The sequence below is a fragment of the Rhagoletis zephyria genome, unplaced genomic scaffold (genome assembly GCF_001687245.7).
Source record: "Rhagoletis zephyria isolate East Lansing unplaced genomic scaffold, Rhagoletis_zephyria_1.1 Rzeph_scaffold_04110, whole genome shotgun sequence".
Taxonomy (NCBI): Eukaryota; Metazoa; Arthropoda; class Insecta; order Diptera; family Tephritidae; genus Rhagoletis; species Rhagoletis zephyria.
In genome coordinates this window covers 21531-27741 of record NW_016161193.1, presented here as the reverse complement: position 1 = coordinate 27741, position 6211 = coordinate 21531, and the positions used below count along the sequence as shown (strand labels likewise).

Sequence of the window (6211 nt, the reverse complement as noted above, 5' to 3'; positions counted from 1 at the left end):
CTTTGGACATACATAACAATAATCCATATTTTTTGCATTTTTTAATAAACAATATTAAAAAAGCAAATATTATAAATAATAAGTTTCAACTAAAGGAATAAAACAACTAACAACCAATAGTGTAATGTGTAAAGTAAATATAAACATAAAAATTAAGATATTGAGTGGCTGCTTTAAGGCAGAATAAGAGTAATCAGTGTATGTTTATTTCGGAAATTTCCAACAAATTAGTGCACAGATTTAGTAAATTAAATTTTTGTAATAAAGCGTGAACTGTTGTCTACAAGTGTGTGTAAAAGGTTTTCGATTCGATTGACGCGTTTGGGCACAGCAACCCAAAATCGTTGTACAAATTCATAAAGAGTACCCAATATTTACGCCTACGTCGATATTTTTTATAATATAAAATATTTAAAAAAGGAAAATTTGGAATAAAAAATCGCGCGATTTTTTATTAAAAATTTTCGCCTGCGGCTCTATTTAAATTCGGAACAAGTTAAGAATCCGAACAATTCTAAAAATTTTGATGTCATTAAATAGGAAATGTGAGTCGCTTTAATTACATATATAAATGTTACATATAACTTCGTAAGTTTTAGCAAAAATCCAATTTATGTAAAAAAAAATTAAAAAACAATTTTAAACAAACACATTTTTCTTTAAAAAGTGCCGCATTAATTACAGTTAAAAGTCTTATAAATAAATAGTGCACAACTCAAGCTTTCGTTTGATATACAACATGTTGTGTTTAATCCTCGCAAATAGGAGTATTTCAAAAAATAACCCTGGTCGGACCAATGCCAGCTACGCTATCCACAGTATTTTTGCGCAAAACCTTTTTCTGGATAGGCGGCCTTTGGCCGCGCAAAGGGATTATAACCCTCACTAAGTAGAATTCTCCTTTCTGTGTTGCCGAAGAGGGGCGCAACACCATTTTGCACAGAACACCTTGTGCGTTGGCGGCCTTCGGCCGCGCTTAGGGATTCTTCTTCTTCTTCTTTTTTGGCGCTGTAACCGCCTAAGCGATTTTGGCCAAGTTCAGCAAAGTACGCCAGTCGTTTCTCCTCTGTGCCAACTGACGCCAATTGGAAACGCCAAGTGAAGCCAAGTCCTTCTCCACCTGATCTTTCCATCGCAGTGGGGGCCTCCCTCTTCCTCTGCTACCACCAGCGGGTTCCGAGTTGAATACTTTCAGAGCTGGAGCGTCGGTGTCCATTCGAACGACATGACCAAGCCAGCGGAGCCGCTGTATTTTAATTCGCTGCACTATGTCCATATCGTTGTAAAGCTCATACAGCTCATCGTTCCATCGTCTGCGGTACTCGCCGTCGCCAACGCGTAAAGGACCGTAAATCTTCCGCAAAATCTTTCTCTCAAACACCCCAAGAGCCGCCTCATCGGATGTTGTCATTGTCCATGCTTCTGCGCCATATACCAGCACGGGCATGATGAGTGACTTATAGAGCGTGGTTTTCGTACGTCGAGAGAGGACTTTACTCCTGAATTGCCTACTCAGTCCAAAGTAGCACTTGTTGGCAAGAGTGATTCTACGTTGGATTTCAATGCTGACATTATTATCGGTGTTAATGCTGGTTCCCAAGTAAACGAAATTCTCTACTTTCTCGAAATTGTAACTGTCAACAGTGACGTGGGTGCCAAGGCGCGAATGTGCTGACTGTTTGTTTGATGACAGGAGATACTTCGTCTTGTCCTCGTTTACCACCAGACCCATGCGCTTTGCTTCCCTATCCAACTTGGAAAAGGCAGAACAGACTTCGCGGTTTTTGTTACCGATGATGTCGATGTCATCGGCATAAGCCAGCAATTGCACGCTCTTGTAGTAAATTGTTCCTGAGCGGTTCAGTTCTGCAGCTCTTATTATCTTCTCCAACATCAGATTAAAGAAGTCACATGAAAGGGAGTCGCCCTGTCTGAAACCCCGTTTTGTGGCGAACGGCTCGGAGAGGTCTTTTCCAATTCTGACGGAGCTGGTGGTATTGCTCAACGTCATTTTACACAGCCGTATGAGTTTTGAGGGGATGCCAAATTCAGACATAGCGGCGTATAGGCAACTCCTTTTAGTGCTGTCAAAAGCGGCTTTAAAGTCGACAAATAGGTGGTGAGTGTCGATCCTTTTCTCGCGGGTCTTTTCCAAGATTTGGCGTATTGTGAATACCTGGTCTATGGTGGATTTGCCAGGTCTAAAGCCACACTGATAAGGCCCAATCAGTTCATTGACGGTGGGCTTCAGTCTTTCACACAATACGCTCGATAAGACCTTGTAACCTATGCTTAGAAGGCTGATCCCGCGGTAGTTGGCGCGAATGGCGGGGTCACCTTTCTTGTGGATTGGGCAGAGCACACTTAAATTCCAGTCGTCGGGCATGCGTTCATCTGACCATATTCTGCACAAGAGTTGATGCATGCACCTTATCAACTCCTCGCCGCCGTACTTGAATAGCTCAGCTGGCAGGCTGTCAGCTCCAGCGGCTTTGTTGTTTTTCAGCCGCGTTATTGCTATACGTACCTCGTCATAGTCAGGCGGTGGAACGTCGACTCCGTCATCATCGACTGCGGGCTCGGGTTCTTCTTCTCCACAACTTTCCGTGCTGCTACCATTTAGTAGGGCGGAAAAGTGTTCCCTCCATAATTTAAGTACGCTCTGGACATCAGTTACTAGGTCGCCATTATTGTTCTTACAGGAGTGCGCCCCGGTCTTTAAACCTTCCGTAAGTCGCCTAACTCTCTGGTAAAATTTTCGGGCATTCCTCCTGTCGGCCAGCATTTCAAGCTCTTCGCACTCACGTATTTCTGCCTCTCTCTTCTTGTTGCGGCAAATACGTCTCGCTTCCCTCTTCAGATCCCTATAGCGGTCCCACATAGCGCGCGTTGCGCCCGATCGCAGCGTGGCCCTGTAGGCGGCATCTTTTTTCTCTGCAGCTTCCTGACACTCCTCATCGTACCAGTTGTTCTTTCGGGCTCGCTGAAATCCGACTACTTCTTCGGCGGCGGTACTTAATGAGCGGGAAATGTGGTTCCACTGCTCGCATATGTCGGTTTGTTGAAGAGTGCTCTCTGAGAGCAGGTGTGAGAGTCGAGTAGCGAAAGCGCTGGCTGTCTGTTGTGATTGCAGCTTTTCGACGTTAAGCTTTCCTTGCATATTTGGGCGCACATTTTTTGCTGCACAGAGGCGGGTGCGTATCTTGGCTGCAACAAGATAGTGGTCCGAGTCGATGTTTGGGCCTCGGAGTGTGCGTACGTCTAAAACACTGGAAGCGTGCCTTCCGTCTATCACAACATGATCGATTTGGTTTCTCGTTTTTCGATCCGGAGACAGCCAGGTAGCTTGATGGATCTTTTTATGCTTGAACCTAGTACTGCATACTACCATGTTTCGGGCCCCGGCGAAGTCGATCAGCCTCAATCCGTTGTCGGACGTTTCGTCGTGGAGGCTGAATTTTCCGACGGTGGTTCCAAAGATCCCTTCTTTGCCCACCCTGGCATTGAAGTCGCCAAGCACGATTTTGATATCATGACGGGGGCAGCGCTCGTACGTGCGCTCCAAGCGCTCATAGAAGAGATCCTTGGATGCCTCATCCTTCTCTTCCGTCGGGGCATGGGCGCAGATGAGCGAGATGTTGAAGAATCTCGCTTTGATGCGGATTGTGGCTAGACGCTCGTCCACCGGGGTGAACGACAGTACTCGGCGACGGAGTCTCTCTCCCACCACAAATCCAACTCCGAATTTGCGCTCCTTTACATGGCAGCTGTAGTAGACGTCGCAAGGCCCCAGACATTGCTTGCCTTGCCCCGTCCAACGCATTTCTTGGATGGCGGTGATGTCAGCTTTTGTCCTTACGAGGACATCAACCAGCCGGGCAGAGGCACCTTCCCCATTAAGGGTCCGGACATTCCAGGTGCATGCCCTCAAATCGTAGTCCTTTAAACGTTTGCCGTGGTCGTCATCATAAGGGGGGGTCTCATCCGAGGCTTTGCCTTGCTTCTTCACTGGAAGTGGTTTTTACGTGGCGGGTCCCAAGCCCAGCGCACAACCCATTGCTGGGACGGGGGTGGTTTCGCAACCAAATACACGTTTATATAGCGAGCCGCTTGCTCCAAGCAGACACCCGCTTGCAGCCGCACCTACTGGTGAACAGACGCTGCAGACTTCAGTGAGCCCTTAAACCGAATAAGTCAGAGTGGCCCCACCGAAGCTCCCTCTCTTTCTGCCGTGACCCAAGGCTCCACTCGGATTGGTTACCGCATCTCGCACATGGGTTGCTCACGTTGCCCAGAGTGCGCGAACGAGGACGCAAGAGTCGGGATTGAGTATAGCCATGCAACTGTAACTGCATACCCAGCGCAATGAATATACCCCATTGCACTCCAAGGGATTATAACACTTAATAAGTAGAATTCTCCTTTCTGTGCTACCGAAGAAGAGGAGCGCAACACCATTTTGCACAGAACACCTTCTGCGCTGGCGGCCTTCGGGCGCGCTTAGGGATTATAACCCTTACTAAGCAGAATTCTCCTTTCTGTGTTGCAGAAGAAGAGGGGCGCAACACCTTTTGCACAGAACACCTTATGCGTTGGCGGCCTTCGGCCGCGCTACGGGATTATAACCCTTACTAACCAGAATTCTCCTTTCTGTGTTGCCGAAGAATAGGGGCGCAACACCTTTTGCACAGAACACCTTCTGCGTTGGCGGCCTTCGGCCGCGCTTAGGGATTATAATCCTTACTAAGCAGAATTCTCCTTTCTGTGTTGCCGAAGAAGAGGCGCGCAACACCTTTTGCACAGAACACCTTCTGCGTTGGCGGCCTTCGGCCGCACTTAGGGATTATAACCCTTACTAAGCAGAATTCTCCTTTCTGTGTTGCCGAAGAAGAGGGACGCAACACCTTTTGCACAGAACACCTTATGCGTTGGCGGCCTTCGGCCGCGCTTAGGGATTTTAACGCTTACTAAGTAGAACTCTCCTTTCTGTGTTGACGGAAAAGAAGGGCGGAAGTATTTTTGCGCAGAACTTCTCTCTGCCTAGGCGGCCTTCGGCCGCGCTTAGGGATTAAAACCCTTACTAAGTAGAATTAAATAATTCATATTAGAAAAAAACGAAATTATCCATATGCACACTTTCGTTATAAAACCGAAATAATGCATATATGAAAAACGAAGTAATGGATACATGCACAGTTTCGGATGAAAACCGAAATAATGCATATGTGAAAGACGAAGGTATGCATACCTGCACAGTTTCGGTTGAAACCCGAAATAATGCATATAACAAAAACCGAAGTAATGCATACATGCACAGTTTCTGTGTTGCCGGAAACGCAGAAAAGTACTTTTTGCGCAGACCTCCTTTTGCGTAGGCGGCCTTCGGCCGCGCTTAGGTATTGTAACCCTTTCTAAGTAGAATTATCCTTTATGTGTTGGCGGAAAAGGGGACCGGAAGTATTTTTGCGCAGAACCTCTTCCTGCGTAGGCGGCCTTCGGCCACGCTTAGGGATTAAAACTCTCCTATCTGTGTTGCCGGAAAAGAAGGTCGGAAGTATTTTTTGGGCTGAATTTCTATCTGCGTAGGCGGCCTTCGGCCACGCTTAGGGATTAAAACTCTCCTATCTGTGTTGCCGGAAAAGAAGGTCGGAAGTATTTTTTGGGCTGAATTTCTATCTGCGTAGGCGGCCTTCGGCCACGCTTAGGGATTAAAACTCTCCTATCTGTGTTGCCGGAAAAGAAGGTCGGAAGTATTTTTTGGGCTGAATTTCTATCTGCGTAGGCGGCCTTCGGCCGCGCTTAGGGATTAAAACCCTTACTAAGCAGAATTAATTAATTCATATTAGAAAAACAAACAAATTATAAATATGCACACTTTCGTTAGAAAACCGAAATAATGCATGCATGCACAATTTCGGGTCAAAACCCAAATGATGCATATGTGAAAGAGGAAGGTATGCATACATGCACAGTTCCGGTTGAAACCCGAAATAATGCATATAACCAAAACCGAAGTAATGCATACATGCACAGTTTCGGTTGAAAACCGAAATAATGCATATGAGAAAATACCGAAATTATGCATATGCATACTTTCGTTTTAAAAGCGAAATAATGCATATGAAAAAAAACGAAGTAATGCATACATGCACAGTTTCGGTTTAAAACCGAAATAATGCATATGGTAAAAACCGAAATAAAGCATACATGC

At 46.0% G+C, this 6211-nt stretch overlaps 1 long non-coding RNA gene across 1 annotated transcript; it reads left to right on the top strand.

Annotated features, from left to right (window-relative positions):
* The first annotated feature begins 5154 nt into the window (after positions 1-5154).
* Positions 5155-6004, top strand: LOC108370273 (uncharacterized). Its single transcript, XR_001848615.1, has 2 exons — positions 5155-5238; positions 5955-6004. It is a non-coding gene; the product is annotated as an uncharacterized LOC108370273 (long non-coding RNA).
* Positions 6005-6211: the final 207 nt, after the last annotated feature.